The 11,408-nt window shown below is 40.9% G+C and overlaps 1 long non-coding RNA gene across 4 annotated transcripts; it reads left to right on the plus strand.

The window, feature by feature from the left end:
- The first annotated feature begins 457 nt into the window (after window positions 1-457).
- Window positions 458-3,490, plus strand: LOC125748515 (uncharacterized). Of its 4 annotated transcripts, XR_007399581.1 has the most exons (4): window positions 458-615; window positions 2,438-2,583; window positions 2,899-3,244; window positions 3,383-3,490. It is a non-coding gene; the product is annotated as an uncharacterized LOC125748515 (long non-coding RNA). The 4 variants fall into 4 exon arrangements; XR_007399576.1 differs by having other exon boundaries at window positions 2,438-3,244; XR_007399577.1 differs by lacking the exon at window positions 458-615 and adding an exon at window positions 1,701-1,869 and having other exon boundaries at window positions 2,233-3,244.
- The last annotated feature ends 7,918 nt before the right edge of the window (window positions 3,491-11,408 follow it).

The raw sequence follows: 11,408 nt of genomic DNA on the forward strand, positions 1-11,408 counted from the left end.
ATGGGCAGGTGAATCAAAAATGTTTCTAAATAATTAAACATTTACATAGTAAGCACAGCTGTCAGTCCCATTCAAGTGCTATTATCATCATATAAAGGGATTAAGTGTCATAAAATACCCCAGCTTTGCTGCTCAAATATGCATGACACCTGATCTATGACTGTACAAAAAACTGGAAAAAACATGGCTATTAAATATTTAAATACAGCAAAATGGAAATCAAGGGTTATTTTCAATCTACCTTTAATCATCAAAATGTGACACTAAGCAGTTACACTGAGGGAATTAACTAAATGATGATGAAAGCCAGTTTTAGTCACTGGGGACAGACATTTTCCAAAAGGCTGCGGAGTGTGAAATTAACCTGTCATTCTTGTCACTGGCAGAAGGGGGCGCCCTGACTGAGTTGTGTATGCTGGAACGTCCCTTGGCGCCACGGCGTCTGTTTATTTAAACGTGTCTCTATAACGATTCGGGCAGCCAGCATCTCCTAAATGTGAAAATCCATTAACGTGGGACGTTTTGCGCTCGTCTAATTTGCCTGTGGGAGTCGCTGCGTCATGCACCTCAGCTCTGTTCTTTATAAATCCATTCCTCCGAGGGCGATGGAATGAGGTACGGTCTGTGGTATTATCTAAATGGATCATTCAGATTCATTTCGGACACCACGTATTGAAGAGGGAATTAAATTTATCCTGACGGTACAGTACATTTGGCCGGGCTAAACGGGGCGCGTGTTAAAGGTTATTTTTTTCTTTGACCACCAGGGGGCTCTGTAACCTCAATTATAATTTAGGAATAAATGGGAGAAAGTGACGCTCGTGTCTGCTTTGTTTTGATGTAGAGGACTTAGCTCTGAACTCAGTATACTGAGACTGGTGCAGTATGCTAAACCCATTTTTAGCTTGTCCCAGTACCTTTTGGGTCTCCTGGTTTGAAACTGACGTGCTGAGATTTATCTTGTTGGAGGGTGGGGCGGAGGCAGCATAATTTCTACACATAAAGCAGCATATTTTTGTGATATATCACCAGAGAATGCACAGCATCCACTGTGCCTCCGGGAGTGACAACTGGTGGTGCAACCGAGCTCCGAGGTCAGCATTGAAAGATGGGTTTCATGGTGGCTAGCACCGCAAGCCAACCAATCTGCTAATGTAGAAATAAAAGGAAAATACTCCCTTAGGATCAAAAATTATAATGCGGGGGTGTATGGTAGCGACTATACAGAAACAGAATCTTGCAAGGCTCATAAGTACTATAGTTCTCCTCGAAAAGAGTCTACCGAGGTTAACAACCTCTCACAAATGCAACGGTAATTTTTTAAAAATCCGACCAATGCGCGTATTTATGACCAAAAAACATAGTGTTAAATAGATATTTGAAGTAGAATGTACCAAATACTGTTAAAATGTCCACTTCATGAAGGATAATAAAAACAGAGTATGTAAGACTTAAGTCAAGCCGTAATCGTGAGTCGTAATTTTCACTTAGCAATCAATTCTCTTAACCTGACCTTTGTAACGGAACTTTGGAACACTAAACAAAGATTGGTTGTACTTCCCAAAACGAGGATCATTATATATGTCACCAAAACACTAGCGTGCTAATTAAGAGTTCAGCAGAAGTCCACCAGGCTGTGCAAAGGATTATGGGTAGAACGGCATTATCCATCTCCTTGCGAAAACAACGCAGCACTGCATCAAAAGTGTGAGAAACAGTTCAGTTGTAAGAACTTGTAACTGTTAGGGTTGGTGTGATTTGGATTCTATCCCAGGAAGCACCAGGCATATGGGACACCACTCCACCATAGAGATCTGTTACCTACACATAATCATGTAATTAATTAGAGAATAAGAATTACATTGCAAGGTAAGAAATTATGGTTGAAATCTTGCTGGTTCATATCCAGAGAAATGAATGGTGCCTTATTTATGTGGAGGCACTTTTACGTTTAAATCGCAGCATAGTCAGCGGAATAAGAAACTTTACTAGTTTACTAGTTAAGTCACTCAAGCTGTTTGTTGTCTCTGTTGCAAACCGAATCTGCGTATTTACTGAAGACTTAAGTTCTTAGTTAAATGAACTAGTTGGATGTTATAAGATATATTTTTAACGGTGTTTGCTTTGTAATTTATTATCTCAGCCATAGTGTTGGAAGCTAAATTAATGCATGGTGAACGACGTGATAACACGTGGATACGTTATTTCTGTATTTTATTTCCTTCGTTCCAGAAATTCTTACTGTTGGACTTAACTGCTCATGGAAATTGTGATAAATAAAACTTAAAGGGGCTTGAGCTGTTTCTAACAGCAGTACTGTGGTGGTCAGATACAATCAGCCGCCAGCTCAGGGGTTTAAACCCCAACAAAGGTTCTTTGAGTTGGATTGATTGACTCCTCCTTTGGAAGATAACTCTGAGTCCCTCCCGCATCCTAGTTCTATGGTGCCAGGCAGGCCATCTCTTCGAGCTCCTGAGCACCTGGAGGACTATATCCATCCCTACAGCCAGCAACGACTTCCACCTTCTTCCTGCCCCACAGAGAGGGACTGCCAGGAATCGAGAGGAGCAGTGGCCACTGTAGGTAGGAAACAAGCAGATTTATTCCATAAACATGAAAGACTCAGCCTCACATATCCCAAAGTCAGCTGATTGGATGAACTTAGTATCACTAAGGAAACTCATGGAATCCATCTCCAGCAATAAGAGGGACGAAGCTTACCAGCAATAAACGAAACGACATCATTCGGAGCTATCGGAGCACATTTCGTAATGATGGAGGAAGTAGATGATGAAGACCAACAGGCAGAGGCTGCTCCACCCCCTCCGACATCATTGCCTCCAGTCCTCCAGCCCAATACACATCTTATCTCACCAAACCATTCTTCTCCTCCATCAGCAAAGGAGTCTCATAACCTGGAGCATGACACAGATGGACGGATTCAGGCACACAAATTAGTGGAACAAATGAATGAGAGTAGGCTGGGAGATTGTATCCTGGTGACAGCCATTTCCTCAGGCACAGCAACGTCAATACCGGGCCAGTGAACCCCCACACACCAAGAGCCTCTGCTGACATAGACCATCTCACCTCCATGGTGATGTTAGTGGAAACCTCCATCCTCTGGCAAAACAACCATTCACTGCCCCATCCCCCCAGTCCACTGGCCACTGGACACACCTCATAGCTATCCTGCTGCAGCGTCACATCAGCCACCACTTCTGATGTCCCAAGCCTCATCAAGGTATGGCCCCTCAGATTATGGTCCAGTACCTCCATTATCTGTGTTATGTCAATACTCAGCCCATGCTCCTGTAAAGAGTAGCTTGGCTCCAACTGTTCCTCAGCAGCTGATATTAACCCAACCTATCACCCCATTCAGCTATGACATGCCACATCGTCCAGTGTATGGTGTACCAAGACCCAAGACCTCGGACTTCTCCACTGACAATAAAAGGGAGTTTGCTAATCTAAATCTGGCCTTGTACTTGCAATGATTTATCCATCCACCAGGGAGAGCAGTGATTATGAAAGCTGGAGTGACTTATCTGAAATCAGGTATTGTAACTCCACTGCAAAAAATGAAAATCTAAGCAAGTATAATTTTCTTATAGTTATACAAAATTCCAATTTCATTAATAAACTGACTACACTGTAATAAATGGCCTGTGAAATTTAAAAAATAGTTTTTGTTGCGAGGCAAAGATGGCCTAAAATTAGCAAAATGTGATTTTAGTCAGTTTATTAATGAAATTAGAATTTTGTATTTTGCTTTATCTTTTGGAGATGAGGCGGACCCAAGATGTGTGCAGTATAATAATTACAGGCCTAAACAAAGTAATAAGATTGATATTGTCAAGCAATGAGGGACAGTGTGGTATATGACAATGAAACAGATTTGAAGCCCATCGAGCTTGTTTGGCTAATGATATACTTCATCCGCAAGGAGGCCAAGCCAGGTACAAAGCAGCAGCGTGTTCAAGCAATAGAGTTATTTTGGGAGAGGAGAGTGACCCAAGATGTGTGTAACAGACTAATTACAGGCCTAAACAAAGCAATAAGGTTGATTGTTCAGAATAAAGATGGACAGAGTGGAAAATAAAAAAACATGGTTCTGTACTGTGCTTGAATAAAACAGACACATTCCTTAGTGTGTTCTGTCTTTCTGTCTAGCTAACAGTCTGAAAGGCTGCTGATGGCTGCATATTCACGGGGTGGGGGGCAGTCACAATGACGTGTCCACAATGAAAAGAGATATGTTTGCAGGGGATCAAGGTGAGGTTGTTTTCTTAACCTAAGAAAACTGAACCAATGGTCAAGCAGGGTGGTGGTAGTATCATGCTGTTTTGCTGACAGCACCTTACATCACTACATTGCACAAAGAGGATGGAATGATGAAGTAGCACTAGATTGATAGACTGGGAATTTTTTGTCATAGTACCAGACTCAAAAAGAGGAACATAAAAGAAACATAGCATAATAAGTATTTACTGTAACCCTTTGGAGTCTGAGGCCTCTCACCCACTTTCAAAGTAGTCTGACATGCCTTGACATTTCACAGTTTTTCTAAATTGCTAAAACACATTTCCTAAAATCTCCTCTCCTTAAATCAAACCACTAAGCACAAACCCTAAAATTCAAGCTAAACTCACAAAAAAATTTAAACACTACCAATCAAAACTCTTGTTGGTCTAGTATGGTCATCTACCAAAAATATTTGATTGTATACTGTACAGTTATAACTGATAATATTAAACGTTTGCCATATTCAGTACTCCAGAAAAGTTACTGTGAAGGACAAAGCCAAAAAGTAAACAAATGAGAGGCATATTACAGTAAAATGTTGTGCAACTGCCAAGCCAGAGTCACGAAAAGAAAGAATCCTCTGTGTGACCCATTTGTACCTTGACGTCGAAATTCAGCTCCTATTCACCTATGGTACATATATTCTATGTTCTAGTCACTCTTTGGCTTCTTCAAATGTTTAAAAATGTGTGTGAACAGTTTTGAGTCATTGTGTTTAAATGACTACTGTGTGCTGGCTGTGCTTAACCTCTGTGACTTGTGTTTTCTATTTTGCATCAAAGTTCACCATAACGCAAAATGTGTTTTGATGAATGAGAATATGTTTCGAGTTTTGCAAAAAGGGTGACTGAGATCTGCAAATTGTGTCTAACTACAGTATGTGACCGTGGTTTAAAGTTTTGCCAAATGACTCATTCAATAAATGACTTTTAGCAATTGGCAGTTTTGTTCCCAAAATGATTTTTAACATTTCAGCAATTCAGAAAAACTGTAAAATATTTCAGTTATCTAAAAACATTTATCCCAAAGTGCTATAAATGCTTTTATTCAGCACAAACTCAGCACCAATAGTCTGAGATCATTTAGAATGTGATTATTCTATTTTTTGTTAAAATCTACTTTAAACATACACTTTTCAAAAACCTATTTTCAGGGGTGCTGAAAAATTGTAAAAAAAAAATCCCATTATAAAATTTCTAGCCAAGACTTTTGAGCTCTGAAGCTTATAGACATAGGGGCTGGCTACACGAAGGTGAATGAGACATTCAAAGAATTGTGTGAGGTTTGATTACTAAAGTGTTTGAAGTGACTTTGGAGTCACCACACCTTTGAATACTGTCAATGGCCCATCAGTCTGGAATGTCTGTCACTGCTCCTCACACCAATCAGTTTGAAAAGGCAGTTTGAATTTTAGTTTTTTTCAATTGCTAAGACAGATACTGCAATACCGAAGTTACTTTCTCAAAACTCTTCAGCTTCTAGCTTATGTGGGCTAAACTGTTAAGCAGTTCGCTTTGCTTTCATACAAAATGCAATCAATGACTAAACGCTTCAAAAGTCATGAATTCTTGTCTCTCTCACAACATTACATTTTCAGAGGCCATTTTGCCCATACCAACATACTTACCCTAAAACTGCTAATAAAACAGTCAAAACTGCAATATGTCATTTTGCTAAATTACTATCAAGACTCTTTCTAAAATAGATTGTAAAAAACACATAATATAAACAAACTGACACAAGATCAAACAATGAATGCTGGATGCCAAGATATTTCTCCAGAGCAATGCAAAGGATGGATCATGCATGTGAAGAGATTCTACCCTAGATACTACTCTGTCATAACAATTGAAAAAAAAAACTGTAAGAAAAGAAACAATGCTAGCTTTTTTATAGTTTATAACATGCAACAGATTAAACATTGGTGTATAAAATGTGCAATGACATTTTATTGCAGGAATAATACAAAACAATAAATGAATATTTGAACAACAAATCAGTTAGCTATTAGTTGCTGAGCTATTAGTTAAGTTCTCCTCAAACGAGCTTGATGGGCCAAATGGCCTCCTCTCGTTTGTAAATTTGTTATGTTCCTATGTTTTTATATAAATTGTCACTCCTGATCAGGATGCTAAGCTTCAAAACAGTTCCTGTCTGCTTGAAGGCAGAGATAGAAAGCACATGCTTTGCATTTCCGAGGGTTTTTTGTATGTACTGTATAATATCATAGTGCTGGATTAGTATGTACTGGCATGCTTGCTCGCCAAGTACCTAGCCCTGTTTGTCTCTGGTGTTGTAAAAACCTCGGCTCTGTCTTCAGTTTACCTTAATTATAAATATGTTATTCAGCTAAGCAAGAAATACTGCTTTGTGAAGTACCCCTGATCTCAAACCTATTGAAAATTTGTGGGTTATGCTTAAAAGCCAGGTCCGTGCCAGGAACCCAACTAGTTTAAATGAACTAGAAATTCTGCAAAGAAGAGTGGTCAAATATTCAGCCAAAATTATGGCAACCAAAAGATTCTGGTTGATACCTGTTGTACTTGTGTATGTAAACTTGTGACCACAACTAAAATGTTTTGTTGTAAAGAAAGCTCCATCTCATGGTAGCACCCTGCAAGTGAATAAATGGGCGGGTTTAGACGAGAATTTAGGCACACCCTCAGAAGGAGGGGGGTTACTCCCTTTGGCAGGCAGCCGGAGGGAAAAATTGAGGTGGCTGCATCTGTTTACCATGATTAACATTACCTCCAATTACGGAGAAGTTTTCTTTCATAATGCATTTCATTCCCAAGGGGGTTTACTCGTATCACAATGACTGTTTTTTCAAAATTTTACAGTATGAGTGAGTTACTCTAAGACGTCTTAAAACTATTTGTATATTTCAGTTGTGATATATACATAGCAAGACTTTTCTGTGAACAAAATATATTGAGTTTAGTAAATTACCAAGTAGTATTATTGTTATTTGACGATATTACACTACATTTTTTTAATTTGATGCCCGTTGACACTGGTGCTCTTTCACTAAGACCTACGGCACAAACAATGCATTTTCTGACCAGGTTAAAGGCTTCTCATCTGCAGTTTCCCTTCAGGGGGGACCGGTGTTCTGAAATTTTGGCATACTTTGCTAGAATAGCATACCGGTAGTGCAAATTGATAGCTATGCCTATCGGTTAAGGCTACTTTATCAAAACAACATACCTACGAGTGATATGGTGGTATGGTGTTCTGATAGGTCCATGTACACTGACAGAATGGCATACCTGTAGTATAACACAGTGGTATGGTGTTCTGATAGGTCCATGTACACTGACAGAATGGCATACCTATAGTATAACACAGTGGTATGGTGTTCTGATAGGTCCATGTACACTGACAGAATGGCATACCTATAGTATAACACAGTGGTATGGTGTTCTGATAGGTCCATGTACACTGACAGAATGGCATACCTATAGTATAACACAGTGGTATGGTGTTCTGATAGGTCCATGTACACTGACAGAATGGCATACCTATAGTATAACACAGTGGTATGGTGTTCTGATAGGTCCATGTACACTGACAGAATGGCATACAGTATAACTATCATGTGTTGCTCAAGCACCTCAAGCTAACTGAGGCACAGATGATAGGTCAGTCTTGCTGCCACCATCCATGCCCCTTCTCAGCAGCCATGCAAGCCCTCTAGCTACAGTATGGTCAGCCCCACCAGCTGGCCCAAAGTGAAATAGCGGCAATTCTCCTGCACCAGATGTGAAACCCAATGAGGCACGCAGTTTCCAGAACTTTGTCCCATGAGTCCACCTCTTGGTATGTTGCTCTCCCTAAAGGGACATCAGGGCATGGAGCTTAACAGCTGTTTGCACATTGATTGTTTGCTTAGCAAGCTACCCAAGTAGTATGGATTTATAGAATTTATCCAGCTCCAGGGAAAACTTAACTCTACAAGCCTCAACTCCTACAACTTGCAAGATACCACTGGATAGCTACAAGCCAAAACTCAGCAGCAGTGTCTGTCCAGCAGAGTACTGTGGTGTTATCAAATGGAGAAACTACCTAGCAGCAAGAAGGAGAGAACCGCCGTTAACGGCAAGGGGCAGAGTGTCGCAGTGTGTCGTGGATCTGAGGCTGCATGGCCAAATGCCTTCAATTCTCCCTTCCAAACGAAGTCTCTTTTACAGTTGCACAGAACACTATATCAGTAGATGTAACAACATTATAAGGCAGTCATCGGCAGAACTGGAGAAGCGGATCACGAATGGAGGATCCTGCTTGAAGTGTGATCATTCTCGCACACTGGAATCATGCGATCTCAAGAAGCCCTGTGGCGACTGTAGTGGCATTCACCTTCATATCGTCCATGATGATCCCCAAGGTTACACCACTATCCCTCTACTAGGTGCCAAGAGAGCTGAAACTACCTCACACCTTCCATTGCATCTAGAAAGGTGTTTTGAAAGTGATCCCAGTCATGTTGCTTAACAACTCCAGGTCCTTTGCATTATTGGATGATAGAACACAGCAGACTATTGGCGCCTTTCCGCAGCCACCAGGAACCGAGCCACACCTGACCTGTACCACAAACTGAGAGTTTTCCATGACAAAGTATGCAAGCCGTACCTGACCCGAACCCGTGCTGACACCCCTGCTTGGTCGCAGGGCCGAAAGCACGCCTAAACCAAGCTGGTTGCATCACCACCATCTGATTGGTTGAAATTCATGCTAATATCCATGATCTGCGTCAATATGAATAGATTATCTGAAAGAAAAAATGGCATACTCTATATATTATCAATTATTAGTAATATCACGCATTGTGATCTATTAATGCATTCCCGATAACTTGGAACTTGAAAATTTCCAATGGATTCATAATACGAATTTACACAAATGAAGGCTAATTCCAGTAGCATTATGGAATATTATTTAGCACTTCGTAACGCATAGAGAATGTAATCATTAGGACTCTATTAAGAAGCTGATGTAAACCATTTAGAGTGACCTTGTAATCTTTAGAGAATGCAGACCATTTACTGCTGCGCACAATGTAACGAAAAACAAGTATGAATTAGCACCTTGTGTTGGTTTAGAAGTTTCTGTATCTGTTAGCTATTTTGTTAGCCTGTGGTGTAAAAATATGTACTTTATTAGTGCTACAGCTTATCAGTATGTTGAAGGACAAATATATTATTAACCCTCGATCCAGACAATGTGCAACAAGCAGAAGCTGCCAAGGTTTGCTACAGAAGGAAGGGATTTACCTGAGTTCACCAAAAGTTCACGGCTGGGTATTTAAAAAACCGAGTAGAGATAGTCATGCATCCATTATATTCAGCCGAGGCACCAAACAGTAAAAGAGATGATTGTCAAACTTGTCATCTAGGGGTGTGAAACAAGGGAGAAAACAACGATGGTGAATGGTTGAGGGAATGATGATGCTCAAGTAACGAGATATTGTTACACAATAAGAAAATGTATAAAAATTGGTGTAAAGCAGTATTGGACACACTTGTAAGTGTCCAGCCTTGGTTGTAACTTCATTGTTGCAATAAAAACTGAACCTGAAGATCTACACAAGCGGCTCCTGACACCTGATTGGTGGGTAAGAAGAAAACCACAACAGCATTTGATGCTTGCATAACATGGCAATTCTAACAGACATGCTAGCAGAAATTAGCACACAATAAAAGAAATATTAGCATGTAGTAAATCTTGATGTACATGTGAACAGTAAGCTTTGGTTTTACGTCACTGGCACTCTCCAATCCCAGCAATGCCTTTACCGAGCCGACCCGATTGCAGTGGAAGCCAGTTGGAACCGCGTCTCTCTTCACGGTACGTCTCAAGGATTGATCGGTTCCTGTTTGCCAGTGGAAAAGCACCATATGTTCCTCCCAAATGCTGTCAGGCAACATGCAACTTTTTTCAGCTAAGGAGTGAAATGGCTTAATGCTTAGGGAAGCGCACTCACAATCAAAAGATTGTTGGTTCGAATCCTTGACCAGCAAAGCACTGCTAAAGTATCCTGAGCAAGGTACTGCTCCCCAGGTGCTGAATTAGCTGCCCCCTGCTATGTCACGTTGTCACATATGGGTTAAATGCAGAGGACACATTTCGTTGTTGTGCACTGTGTGCTGTGGTATGATCGCAAATGTGACCCTCCAGCACAAAACCGTATGGAAGTCGCATGGCCGTATTTTTAGATATTTTTTGAGGATTTTTTTTGTGCTCTTTCATTTGATACCATAATCCTAATTTCTAATTTTTGACCCAAGTGTACAGTTTTGTGCTGGAGGGTCTTTTATTTAACAGGGGTAGATTGTTTTGGTCCCTGCCTGGTCAAGATTGGCTGAAGATCAGAGTAATGTCATATAAATCTTTAAATGTCTAATGACCCGTGCAATCCACACTAAGCTCCTCAATTTCATGAATGACTACCAACTTGCACTCAGCCGGATCATTGCAAGACGGGGCCTACCAAAGGCAAACCTTTCAGGCTGGCAACTTCCATGGTGCTGAAAAGGAGCTTCACAAGGCTTTAGCCTCTATGGTACTACAACTTAAAGAACAACTGGCCAACCATCAGATTCACTTTAAGTTCAACCCACTAAATACAACAAACAACAACAAATGTATTTTTGTATAGCGCGTTTTCACAACATTACATTGTCTCAAAGCGCTTTACAGGTTCAAAGCCCCCAGTGAGTAGGCCAGAGATGACAGTGGCAAAGAAAAACTCCCTAGAAGGAAGAAACCTTGGGAGGGATCAGACTCATAGGGGGAGCCCAACCTCCTGGGGCTGGCTAGAAAAGCCAAATTGGAGAGATGGCTAAGTGGCAAGTCACACAGCCTAAGTCATAAAATATGAGTCACAACTGGGGAGCAGGGAGGTGATGACAAGCCGGTGTTGGCGCTCCGTCAGATCACCAGGCAACCAGTAGTAAGGCAGCCGGGCACACATGGAGGACGACACTGGTAGAAGGGCGAGCTGGACAGAAGGATGTCATGTGAAGTTGAGAAGTTGCATGAAGCAGGGTGTGCAGGATATCTTGATAAATTGGGGTCTCCAGGCAGCACACCCCAGGAGGGGTAAA

This window comes from Brienomyrus brachyistius, chromosome 1 (genome assembly GCF_023856365.1).
Source record: "Brienomyrus brachyistius isolate T26 chromosome 1, BBRACH_0.4, whole genome shotgun sequence".
In the NCBI taxonomy this organism is placed as follows: domain Eukaryota; kingdom Metazoa; phylum Chordata; class Actinopteri; order Osteoglossiformes; family Mormyridae; genus Brienomyrus; species Brienomyrus brachyistius.